Consider the following 13,861-nt stretch of genomic DNA (forward strand, 5'->3'; position numbering starts at 1 on the left):
AGGTGGGTTTTGGAGTCATATCTAAATTCAAGCTCCAGCACCGAACTTCTAAACCTGTTTCCTTTATTGAAAACTGAGGATAACATTGCCTATTCTGGATGACTAGCTGTTATGAAGATTAAATGGGCATGTAAAATGTATCGTCATGCATATCGGCGGTCCCCATTAAAAAGGAGCTGTTATTGTCATTATCGATAGGTGCTCCACAAATATTTAAATGGGTGGTGTAGCTAAATGGAAAACTGGCTCTGTTAGGATAGGCTTGGCAAAAGCAAAAACAAAAATACGCACATGTATAAAGTAACCTCCTGGTGGTTAGTGTCGAGGTGTTTGTGCCTCTTCTTGTCCCACCTGGTGCTGAGACCAATTCTGGGAAGATCTCCATGGATACACAGATATGTCCACCCAACAGGAGGCTTTGCTAGAATTAGATGACAAAGTTGTATTTGAGGATCTTAAGCGAGCAAATTGCAATTCTGGAAACACTACCCGGCAATCCCCAGAGTGTTCCAATGAAAAAGAAAAGTTGTAAGTTTTTATGGTAAAAGGCACATTCTTGAGAAGAATCAGTCCTGCATTCTTAGCTTCTGGATCGGTCCACGGTGATGATCTTCCAGATGGTCAGTGGTTTGGACACGTGAACATTCTTTTCTAAGTTCTTCCAAGGGTTATCTGTGGGGTGTGTGTATCTCCAGGCATTGACACAACTGAAAAACTCAAAAGCTAAAGTTCCCAGGCTAGTTAAAATAAAATTGCTTTTCTTGCATTTAAGCCTACTCTGATTTTTGTTAGTGACTTCATTTTGTTTCTTACTCTTTTCTCAAATGACAGAGTTGTAGTGCCATATTACTGGGGAAAGCTTGGATTGTTCCTATTGAAAGCTAAATTTTTTTCTATGTGCTCAAAGGCAAAGAAGAGTCCTTTTCCCAGTCAAGGGAAAGGAAAGCTACTTCAGTGTTGTGGTTTTCCATTAATTGGTTCCAGACTAGATTATTTGTCCAGGAATTGTGTAAGGCCATCATGAACACTGGAGACTCTGGTGCCGATGCCCCAATATAGCCAGTTCTGTTTTGAAACGAATGGGCTTGTATTTTTGAGATATGCCACATCAAAATAGTAACTGTTTCCTTTTTCCGTCCCATTCTTTTGGAAGGTTTTAGCCTTGAATGAATGGGAAAGATTATGTTAGTCTTTTAAGTTCTTGCCCCAATCCTCTGTTCTAGTTGACCAGTGAATAGCTTAGATATAAAAGGACAAGTTCCCAAATCTCCAGGATGGGTGGTGGCAGAGAGAAGTGGGTCTATTTGCCTTCAGCACCTGCTTGCCTTTTGGACGGAGAGCCTTTAGTGAGGTGACAGTGCTTCTCTGGTTCCAGAGAGGAATATTGGCATTCACAAATGATTCCCTTCTTTAAAAATTATATATATATATATTGATTTCAGAGAGGAAAGAATAGGGAGAGAGATAGAAACATCAATGATGAGAGAGAATCATTGATTGGCTGCCCCTTGCATGCCCCTAATGGGGATCGAGCCTGTAATCCGGGCATGTGCCCTTGACCGGAATCGAACCCAGAGCCCTCCAGTCCACAGGCTGACACTCTATTCACTGAGCCAAACCAGCTAGGGCTCCCTTCCTTTTTTTAAGTTTCACTTTGGAGGTGCCTGCAACTTTGGGAAGGAGGACCAGATTGTTAATTTACCTTTTGTTTGCATTTTCAAAACTACCTCTGCTCCAAACTCATTTCTCCTGGATAAAAAGAAAGAGGAAACAAAAAAATGGACATAAGCAGCCTCAGACATGAAGTAAACATATCTGTGAATGATCAAAGAAGAGAATTGCAAAAAGGTGATTGGGGCCCGAAGCTTGTTGTTCTCTGAATGGAAGGAGGCAGTGACTGCAGAGTTTCACTCCTATGAAATAAAGGACCAAAAGTGCTCTGCAGAGGCTAAGAAAGCAGAGCCAGGCTTGAAGCCAGGGCTGAAGGAGAGCTCACCAAGTCATGAGAGAAGCCCGGGTGCCCGAGGAAAGGACTGTCAGCCTGCTGATTGCGGCGGAAGTTGTGGGCTGAGGAAAGCAAGGACAGGCACATAGCCTCACTACCAGGGACAAAGCCCAGCTGCCCGGTGGTTCTGCGACTGTGGCTGCCATGTTCTGTGTGGCTGTAACACCCAACCTGCTTCTGCATTGGAGGCTGGAGGGCCAAGAAGAAATGGAGTGAGGAGAGAGGAACAAAATAAGAAAAGTGATAACAGATTCAAAAGGAGTTTGCAAATCTAAATTTACAAATAAATCATAAAGTACTGCTGGGGTCCAATCCCAGCTGGTCCAGGGGTCCCCAAAGGTGTGAACGGAGTCGGCGAAGAAGGAATGACACGAAGACAGCCTTCAGTTGATCAGCAGCCTAGTCAGGACCTCTAGCCAGGATCTCCAGCCAAAGTTCTGGTCGGAGTTCTGGTTAGGAACTGATCAGGATCTGATGTTTATTGTCTTGTTACATCCATATTTATACCAGCCGATTTTAATCCTGTCAATTTCTATTACAAAGGTTAGGGCGTTTCTTATCTCCATTCCAGGGAGTAAAGATTATGTAGCTTAACTACCCACCTGGCACTTAATTAAGGGGTTGTATCCCCTCCCTAACCTCAGGGAAAGATCCCCACCTGGGGAAACAACCTTTCTCGGAGAGGTGACCTTGGTTAAAACACATGGCGCTAAAGAGAGCAAACATATTAAGAACAATATGCTATATATGCCAGGTCCCTTGAAACATATGCTGTGCAGATGTTTCTTTTCTGCAGCGACTGTGTCAAGCAGCAAGGATGGACCGGCTCCCGGCAAAGTACAGGTAGGCATCAACTGTAAGAATAAGAAGTTATCCCCAGTGAAGTTTATTTTATAGGGTAGTCTAAAGAAGGCATAACTTTCATTTTAAAAATAAAGAATTATTTAAAAAATAAATTAAATCAAATTACATATGTAGAGAGAAAATTAAAATGTGGAATGAAAAATGTAGCTATTGGAATAAAGATACCGTAGGTAGGCTAGATGCCTAGAACCACTGAAGCATGAGTTAACAAATTGGAAAGTAGTGCGGAGGAATTTATCCTGTCTATAGCACAGAAATAAAAAGATGTAAAAAAAATACAAAAGAACAGTTTAGAAATATGAGAGGTGAATTGACAGGCTTCCACATTCTTTAATGAAAGTTACAGAGAGAACAGAGGCAATGAAAAAGAAGCTGTAGTTAAATAAATGGCAAATAATTTTCCAGAGTTGAGTAACTATCTGAGTTTTTATTTATTTTTTACTTTTTAATATATTTTTATTAATTTCAGAGAGGAAGGAAGAGGGAGAGAGATAGAAACATCCATGATGAGAGAGAATCATGGATTGGCTGCCTCCTGCAAGTCCCCCACTGGGGATCAAGCCCACAACCCGGGCATGTGCCCTTGACCGAAATTGAACCTGGGACCTTTCAGTTCACAGGCCAACGCTCTATCCACTGAGCCAAACCGGCGAGGGCGCTATCTGAGTTTTTAGATCAAAAGTGCATTCTAATACTAGGAAGGTTAAGTAAAAGTTAATCCACGTATTGTATAAAACTGCAGAATACCAATGGAGGATAAAAGACCAATGTATTAGTCTGGTTGGGCTGTCATAACAAAATACTATAGACTGGGTCGCTTAAACAAGATACATTTATTTCTCACAGTTTTGGAGGCTGGAACTTTTCAAGATAAAAAATGACTCGGTTTCTGGGGAGAGCTCTTTTCCTGGCTTGTACATGTCTACCTTCTCACTGTGTCCTCAGATGGTGGGGAGAGAGAGAGTGCAAGATCTCTCCTGTCTCTTCTTAGAAGAACACTGATCCTGTCTGATCAAGGCCCTGCTCTTATAACTTCATTGAGCCTTAATAACCTCCATAAAGTCCCAAACTCCAAATACACATTGCGGGTTGAGGCTCCAACATACAAATTTTGGGGGAACACAAACATTCTGTCCATAACAACCAACTAAAAATAAGAGTTAAAAATACGTTATGTATAAATAAATGACAGGCAGGTGGTTCAGCAGCCGCAGGAGGGTTAAGAAGACAGGAGTAACAACTTCCAAGTCTTGAACCTAGAATACTATACCTAGGAAACTATCCTATGAGAATGGGGGCAAAACAAAGGCCAAGAATATAAACTCACAGACTCTCACCAAAAGAACTATTAAAAGATACACTTTAGAAATAAAATGTTAAACCGAGAAAAGATCCACAATATAAGAAACTATGGTGAACACAGAAATTGGTAAAATATATATTTATATTCATTTTATTATTAACTAGGCAAAAATATTAAGTGTGTATGGTTTAAAAAACATGATTAAAATGAAAAGGCAGTGATGGTAAGATTGGGGCATGCTATTCAGGGAGAAAAATGTTAAAAGCATAATCAGGGTCAGGAAGATAAAAATTATTGATTTTGCAAGGAAAAAAATTATAATTTTATCAGTTGAGTTATGTTGCATAACAAACCACTGCAAAACTTAATAGCTTAAAGCAAACATTATTTTATTTAGCTCTCAAATCTTTGGGTCGGCTGGGCAGTTTTTAAAAATATATTTTTTTATTGATTTCAGAGAGGAAGGGAGAGGGAGAGAAACATCAATGATGAGAGGGGCCTCCTGCACGCCCCCTACTGGGGATTGAGCCCAAAACCCAGGCATGTGCCCTTGACTGGAATCAAACCTGGGACCCTTCAATCCGAAGGCTGATGCTCTATTCACTGAGCCAAACCAGCTAGGGCTGGACAGTTTTTAAAATCTGGGCCAGCTCAGCTGATTTTGACTGGACTCTGTCATGCATCTGTGATTGAATGGTGGCTGGCTAGACGATCTAGGATAGTTCCACTCTTATATCTGGAAGTTGATTGCCTGCCTGCTGGGATGCCGTAGTTCTCCTCCAAATTGTCTTTCATCTTCCAAATTATCTGCTGGGGCTGTTCACATGGTAGTCCAGGTTTCTAAATGCAGCGAGAGAGCAAGCCTCACTGTGCAAATATTTTTCAAGCTTCTGCTTGTTTACATTTACTAATGTCCTGTTAACCAAAGCAAGTCACATGGCCAAGACCAGATTCAAGGAGTGGAGAAATAGACTCCCCCCCTTGGTAGGAGGGAAAGAATGTGTGACTTTTTAGAATCTACCACAGTTTGTCCCTTGGCCACAAATTATTCACATTTCTCCCACATGCAAAATTTGCTAACCCTCATCCCAGGCTCTCTGTTTCATCCTACATATAGCATCAGGTTGGAAGCCTGGTGATTCAATGGTCAGGATGTGAGTGAGGCTCCTCAGATGTAGCTCCTTGGGTAAGGCTCCTCTTAATCAAGAGACCCGTGAATTAGAAATGACACCTGTTGCCTAGCCAGTTTGGCTCAGTGGATAGAGCATCAACCTTCAGACTGACGGGTCCGAGGTTTGATTCCAGTCAAGGGCATGTACCTAGGTTGCTGGCTCAATTTCTGGCCCAGGTTGGGGCACGTGCAGGAGGCAACCAATTGATGTGCCTCTCTCACATCATTGCTTCTCTTTCTCGCTGCCTCTCCCCCTCCCTTCCACTCTTTATAGAAATCAATGGAAAAATATCCTCAGGTGAGGATTAAAAAAAAAAAAGACACCTGTTCCCTACACACCCAACATACAATAGTAAGACAGGGACAGTTTATATCAGGGGTCCTCAAATTTTTTAAACGGGGGGCCAGTTCATGGTCCCTCAGACTGTTGGAGGGCTGGACTATAGTTTAAAAAAAAAAACTATGAACAAATTCCTATGCACACTGCACATATCTTATTTTGAAGTAAAAAAAAATGGGAACAAATACAATATTTGTATTTGCATGTGGCCCGCGGGCCATAGTTTGAGGACCCCTGGATATGAATAGACACTTCACTTCAAAGAAGAGGAGAGCAAGAGATTCATAGCAATTACAGGTCTAAAATTCCTGCTGGGTAAATGTAGCCAGGTCCCCCTACTCCAGAGCCAAGAATAGCCCTTCATTAGGGTTCAGTGCTGCTTCCTAGGAGTGTCCTCTCAGACCGTTGTTCTTCAAGGCTCTTTATTCCATTTTCTAGTCTCTTGGTCCCCACCCTGGCCCCCAAGAAGTCTTTCCTTTATTTCCATAAGAAATGGCCCACATTAACAATCTAGTAGCTTTCTCATCTGGCCCCCTGCCTATTGATAGTTGATAGCTATGAGGCCTTTCTGCAGTTCAGTCAATCTTCATTCCTCTAGTCTAGCGGTTCTCAACCTGTGGGTCGAGAACAATGAAAATACATCCTGCATATCAGATATTTATATTACAATTCATAACAGTAGCAAAATTACAGTTATGAAGTAGCAACAAAAATAATTTTATGGTTTGGGGTCACCACAACATGGGGAACTGTATTAAAGGGTCGCGGCATTAGGAAGGTTGAGAACCACTGTAGTAGTCCAAGTTGTTGGTGCTTTTGCTGGTATAGTTTTCTTTAAAACATTTCATAATGTCACCCACAGTGATTTTTTTTCTCCAGATTTATTCACAGCCAATTGGAATTAGGCTTCTGTCATGCTCTTAAGATTCTTTTTGAGTAGCTAAGAAGATATACTAGGCACTTACTTAAATCCTTCAGAGGTCTTAACAAATGGTCGTACCCTTGATTTGCCCTTTGTCCGAAAGCCTCCTTTTAACTTGAGATGCTTTTACTCAAAGATTATCAAATAGTGGGAGACTGGAAATGAGAGACAGTTTTATTATCCAACACAGCAGGGCTTGGGCCTTCTGCATTTCATCTAAATTCTGGTTGCAAACTGAACATTTCCTTCTTTAGCTAATCATTGTCTTGCCATACTTTTTTTTAATTTTATTATTATTTTTTAAATATATTTTATTGATTTTTTATAGAGAGGAAGGGAGAGGGATAGAGAGTTAGAAACATCAATGAGAGAGAAACATCAATCAGCTGCCTCCCGCACACCTCCCACTGGGGATGTGCCCGCAACCAAGGTACATGCCCTTGACCAGACTCGAACCCGGGACCCTTCAGTCCGCAGGCCAGCACTCTATCCACTGAGCCAAACCAGTCAGGGTCATACTTTATTATATGCAGTTTAGAGCATCCAAGTAACACCCTCCATATTTTGTCTGGAGAGCTACTTAGCTGTAACTGGAAGTTCATTAGGTTCTTTTTCATTTTGTCTCTCAAGTTACTTCAGGCTTCAGTTTTACCCATCATTCTATCCCTACAAAACACGAGTCATCTTTTTCCAAGCCTGCCATAGCAGTTTTCATTCTATTTTTCCAGTCTTTCCAAGCTGTTTCCTTAATGCTTTTTCTAGCCACTGTCCTAATCCAAAGCCAACACCACATATTTTAGGTTTTTGTTATGGCTGAATCCCACGTTTGAAACTGTTGGGGGCAGCAAGAATGGCACCAGGTTTTAGACCGGTGGGGTCAGACCAGACCTGGGTTCAGCAACTTCAGTACTTGAGTTCTAGCTAGGAAAGAATTCAGAGCCAAGACTCAAACTATAAGAGAACATTTATTTGGAAAAATCACAGAAATAGAAGAAGTAGTTTGTAGAAGAAATGGGCTTAGGAAACAAGTTACGGTATAGAGGTAAGGGAAGGGCCCTTGGAGCTTAGAAGTGAGGAAGGTAAAGGTGATGCACCTGGGGGCATGGGGTGAGGGAAGGGGAAGGGAAAGTGCAGAGCAAGTGTGCTGGGTCCTCTGTCCTAAGGGTTTTAAGGGTGGAGATTTTAGGGGAGATCCCAGGAAAAGATCTGAATAGACTATTCATCAGCTTTTTAGGTATGTCCTTTCAGGGTCAGGGTCTCCACTGATTGATTAGTCCCCGCCAGTGCAGGGGGTCATTATGTTACCAGTGGCAAGATGATGAGACCTCGGTTCTTGTCTTCTGAGGGAAAGATTTCAACCAAGAGACAAAATGTAGAAAAGCAAGCAAGAATTTATTGACCGCAACAAAAATAGACTTAGGACATTGAAACAAGGAAGGGCATAGAAGAAGCAACAGGAGAGCCCAGGCTGGGCTGCTTTGGCTCACTGGGAAGTCAGAGAAAAGGGGGCCTTGGAGACAGGTTCAGAGGATTATCCCGGGACAAGCTGCCACTGCCCATTGCTCCCCTGGTTGCAAGTCTTATGGAGTCCCTTAGAGGTTAGGGGATATGTGCCTGTGGGGGAAGGAGGGGGGGAAGGGAATGGCGTGGCATACTCTCTGGAGGGAGAGCTCCCTGGGACCTTCGTTTTCAGGGGTTTTAAAGGCTGGGCCTTTAGGGGAGGTCTTAGGGGCGGATTGATAGAGTATTCATCAGCTTTATGCTGATGTACCAAAGTGAGAGTTATTCTCTTAGTTTGACTGTCCTTGGGTGTGGTTGGGAAATGCCACTTAATTGGATTTCTATTATCTGTCTCCCTGAGTATTAAGTTATTTACCCTCTAGTTGGGGAGAAGTGCAAACCATTTACTCTTAAGTATCCTTGGTTTAGGGAAAATAGGATTTACTAGGTGGCTGCAAACTGCTATTTAACTATCTGTCTTAGTTTCCCTATTCCACTTGTCCTGGAATTTTCATAGCTTCTTACTATGCTATAACAATTATTCAGTGCAGCTGGTCCTGAGGTCAGCTGTGGTGTTGCTTGTCTGGTTTTGCTGCTTTTCTGGGCCTAGAACTAAAATACAACTGAGGCTTAGATGTTATCTCTAGGGAGGAAAGGTCAAGGGGGTCCAAATGCATGACCAGGGACATGCTAGAGGAGGAAAAGTCACCCTGAGGGCTAGGTCCCACCCTACAATTGTTCTTTGCTAGGCACCCAGGACTTTCTGCCCTGATGACCTTTTGTACCTGGCTCATCATCCTTGCTCTGCTCATGTCTGTCTACAACAAAACCAGTATCTGTATTAGTTAGCTTTTGCTGCATAAAAAGCACCCAAAATTTAGAGACTTAAATCATAACCATTTTTATTTATATTGCAATTCTTTGGGTTGGCCAGGTGTTCTTTCTGGTCTGGGCCAGCACAGTTGATCTCTTAGTAGAGTCAATAAAACTATTCTTTGAGGAAAACTTATGGCCTTAAATGCATTAATTAAAAATTTTAAATATGAAAAAGTATGTTGAATATGGTGTTATATTAAATCTTATTTGGCTATGTATAAAAGAGAATCTAAAAGACCATGGCTTAAAATAAATAAGTAAAAGACTATGGCTTAAATGAGCTAGAGGTTTAACATTGTCACATAACCAGAAATTTTGAGGGAGATAGTGCAAGTCCGAGGTGGAGACTCCATTTTGCCATCAAGATTCCAGGCTCTTCTAATTTTCTATTCATCTACAGTTAGCCTTCAAACATGTGTTTGCAGCTTCATGGTTGCAAGATGACTGCTTTATCTCCATATTCCAAGCATGATGGAGAAAAGGACAGATTGGGAAAGAGGCAGGTACCAGCTGAGTCTGCAACCTTTATGTAAAGAATTTTCCCAGAAGCCCTACCATGTCAAGAAACTAGAAAAAGAACAAAATAAGCCTTTAGAGAAGTAGAAGGAAGGAAACAAAAATAGGAAGACAAATGGAATGAAATGGAAAACAATTTGGAAGATTAAAAAATTAGAAGCTGGTTTGGCTCAGTGGATAGAGCATTGGCCTATGGACCGAAGGGTCCTGGGTTCAGTTCCAGTCAAGGGCATGTACCTTGGTTGCAGGCTCCTCCCCAGCCCTGGCTTGGTCGGAGCTCATGCAGGAGGCAACCAATTGATGTGTCTCTCTCACATCGATATTTCTCTGTTCCCTCTCTCTCCCACTCTCTCTAAAAATCAATGGAAAATGGATAACCTAGAACCGTGGCCGGCAAACTGCGGCTTAAAGAGCCACATGTGGCTCGCGAGCCGCGGTTTCCCGAGCCGCAGTTTGCCGACCAATGACCTAGAAGAAATGGACATATTCCCAGAAAAATGCAATCTTCCAAAACTCAATCAGGAGCAATAAAAAAACGTGAAAAGGGTGATAACTACCGATGAAATTGAAGCAGTAATCAAAAAACTTCCAGCAAATAAAAGCCCTTATCCGGACAGCTTCACAGGGAAGTTTTACCAAACATTCAAAGAAGAACTAAAACCTATACCCCTCAGATTATTCCAAAAAATTCAAGAGGAAGGCATACTTTCAAACTCTTTCTATGAAGCCAGCATTACCCTAATCCCAAAATCAGATAAAGATAACACAATGAAAGAGAATTACAGGCCAATATCCCTCATGAACATAGATACTAAAATCCTCAACAAATTTCTAGCAAATTGGATCCAGCATTACATTAGAAAGATCATATAACATGACCAAGTGGGATTTATTCCTGGGATACAAGGCTGGCACAATATCCACAAATCAATAAACATTATACATCACATAAACAAATTGAAAGACAAAAATCACATAATCATATCAATTGATGCAGAAAAAGCTTTTGACAAAATCCAACACCTTTTCTTGATAAAACCTCTCAACAAAGTGGGAATAAAGGGATCATACCTCAATATAATAAAAGCCTTATATGACAAACCTACAGCTAACATCATACTCAATGGGCACAAACTAAAACCATTTCCCTTAAGAACAGAAACAAGACAGGGATGCCCACTTTCACCACTCCTGTTCGACATAGTACTGGAAGTACTAGCCATAGGATCAGACAAGAAGAAAAAATAAAAGGCATCCAATTGGAAAAGAAGAAGTAAAACTGTTATTATTTGCAGATGACATGATATTGTACATAGAAAACCCTAAAGAATCCATAAAAAGACTACTAGACTTAATAAATGAATTCAGCAATGTAGAAAGATAGAAAATTAACACCCAGAAATCTGTGGCCTTTTTATACACCAATGATGAATTCACAGAAAGAGAAACTAAAAAAATAATCCCATTTAGCATTGCAACAAAACAATTAAGATACCTAGAAATAAACTGAACTAAGGAGGTAAAAGACCTGTACTCAGAAAACTGCAGGATGTTGAAAAAGAGATAGAGGAAGACATAAACAAATGGAAGAATATACCATGTCCATGGATTGGTAGAATCAACATCATTAAAATGTCCATACTATCCAAAGCAATCTAAAGATTCAATGCAATCCCCATTAAAATACCAACGGCATATTTCACAGACCTAGGACAAACTATAAAAAATTTATATGGAATCAAAAAAGAACCCGAATAGCTGCAGCAATCCTGAGAAAGGAGAGCAAAATAGGAGGGATCTCAATACCAGATATCAAGCTGTATTACAAATCCACTGTTCTCAAAACTGCCTGGTATTGGCACAAGAACAGACATATAGATCAATGTAATAGAATAGAGAACCCAGAAATCAACCCAAACCACTATCCTCAATTAACATCTGACAAAGAAGACAAGAACATACATTGGAGTCAAGAAAGTCTCTTCAATAAATGGTGTTGGGAAAATTGGACAGATACTTGCAAAAAAATAAAACTAGACCATCAACTTACACCATACACAAAAATAAACTCAAAATGGATAAAGGACTTAAACGGGAAGCCATGAAAATATTAGAGGAATCCACAGGCAGCAAAATTTCAGACATATGCTGAACCAATATCTTGACCGACACAGCTCCTAGGACAATGGAAACTAAAGAGAAAATAAACAAATGGGACTACATCAAAATAAAAAGCTCCTGTACAGAAAAAGAAACCATCAACAAAACAACAAACAAGAAAGCTCACTGCATGTGAGAACATATTTGCCAATGTTATATTCGACAAGGGTTTAATTTCCAAAATGTATAGGGAACTCATACAACTTAACAAAAGAAAGATAAACAATCGAAAAAAAAAAATGAGCAAAGGACCTAAATAGACACTTTTTGAAAGAGGACATACAGAAGGCCAAGAGACATATGAAAACATGCTCAAAGTCACTAATCATCCCAGAGATGCAAATCAAAACAACAATGAGGTACCATCTCACACCTGTCAGAATGGCTATCATCAACAAATCAACAAACAACAAGTGCTGGAGAGGATGCAGAGAAAAAGGAGCCCTTCTTCAATGCTGTTGGGAATGCAGACTGGTGCAGCCACTGTGGAAAACAGCATGGCATTTCCTCAAAAAATTAAAAATGGAACTGCCATTTGACCCAGTAATATCACTTCTAGGAATATAGCCCAAGAAATCAGAAACACCAATCAGAAAGGAGAGGCTGGGACCTTGGGTAGCCGGGGGGCATGGCTAGCCTGAAAATGGCCATCAGCCCCTCACCCAGGCTGGCCAGGCACCCCAGCGGGGACTCCCCCACCCTGAAGGGGGTGTGGCCAGACTGAAAACTGCCCTCAGCCCCTCACCCAGGCTCTCCACACCCCCATGGGATGAGGGTCCCCACTGGGGGGCTTGGCCAGCCTGCAAACAGCCATCAGCCCTTCACCCAGGCTGGCCAGCCACCCCAGTGGGGACCTCCACCCTGAAGGGGGTGTGGCCAGCCTGAAAACGGCCCTCAGCCCCTCACTCAGGCTGGCCAGGCACCCCAGCGGGACTTGCACCCTGATCCGGGACACTCTTCAGGGCAAACCAGCTGGCTCCCACCCATTCACCAGGCCTCTATCCTATATAATAAAAGGGTAATATGCAAATTGACCCTAACAGCAGAACAACTGGGAATGACTGGTCACTATGACACACACTGACCACCAGGGGGCAGACGCTCAATACAGGAGATGCCCCCTGGTGGTGAGTGCGCTCCCACAGGGGGAGCTCTGCTCAGCCACAAGCCAGGCTGACGGCTGCCAGCACAGCGGTGGTGGTGGGAGCCTCTCCCGCCTCCTCAGCAGTGCTAAGAATGTCCAACTGCAGCTTAGGCCTGCTCCTGCTGGCAAGTGGACATCCCCCGAGGGCTCCCTGGGTGCCAGAGGGATGTCTGACTGCCAACTTAGGCCCAATCCCTCAGGGAGCGGGCCTAAGACAGCAGGAGGTTATCCTCCGAAGGCCCCAGACTGCGAGAGGGACCCCCCCCCCCCAAGTGCACAAATTTTTGTACACTGGGCCTCTAGTCTGGAATTAAAAAAGACCCCGAATAGCTGGAGCAATCTTGAAAAAGAAGAACAATGTTGGAGGGATCACAATACCAGATATCAAGCTATACTACAAAGCCACTGTTCTCAAAACTGCCTGATACTGGCACAAAAACAGACATATAGACCAGTGGAACAGAACAGAGAACTCAGAGATCGACACAAGCCAGTATGCTCAATTAATATTTGACAAAGGAGGCAAGAGCACAGTGGAGACAAAACAGTCTCTTCAATAAATGGTGTTGGGAAAACTGGACAGATACTTGCAAAAAAATGAAACTAGACCACCAACTTACACCATATACAAAAAATAAACTCAAAATGGATAAAGGACTTAAACATAAGAGGGGAAACCATAAAAATCTTAGAAGAAGCCATAGGCAACAAAATAGCAGACATTTGTCGTAGCAATATCTTTACCGATATAGCTCCTCAGGGCAACGGAAACTAAAGAGAAAATAAACAAATGGGACTACATCAAAATAAAAAGCTTCTGTACAGCAAAAGAAACCATCAAAACAACAAGAAAGCCCACTGCATGGGAGAACATTTGCCAATGTTATCTCCGATAAGGGTTTAATCTCCAAAATTTACAGGGAACTCATACAACTTAACAAAGGAAAGCTAAACAATCGAAAAAAAAAAATGAGCAAAGGACCTAAATAGACACTTTTTTAAAGAGGACATACAGAAGGCCAAGAGACTTATGAAAACATGCTCAAAGTCACTAATCATC

The 13,861-nt window shown here is 41.9% G+C and overlaps 1 protein-coding gene across 1 annotated transcript in view; it reads left to right on the forward strand.

The window, feature by feature from the left end:
* MYLK (myosin light chain kinase) overlaps positions 1-13,861 on the forward strand; it is a 262,717-nt gene that overhangs the window by 23,876 nt on the left and 224,980 nt on the right.

The sequence above is a fragment of the Myotis lucifugus genome, unplaced genomic scaffold (genome assembly GCF_000147115.1).
Source record: "Myotis lucifugus unplaced genomic scaffold, Myoluc2.0 scaffold_105, whole genome shotgun sequence".
NCBI classification, from domain to species: Eukaryota; Metazoa; Chordata; class Mammalia; order Chiroptera; family Vespertilionidae; genus Myotis; species Myotis lucifugus.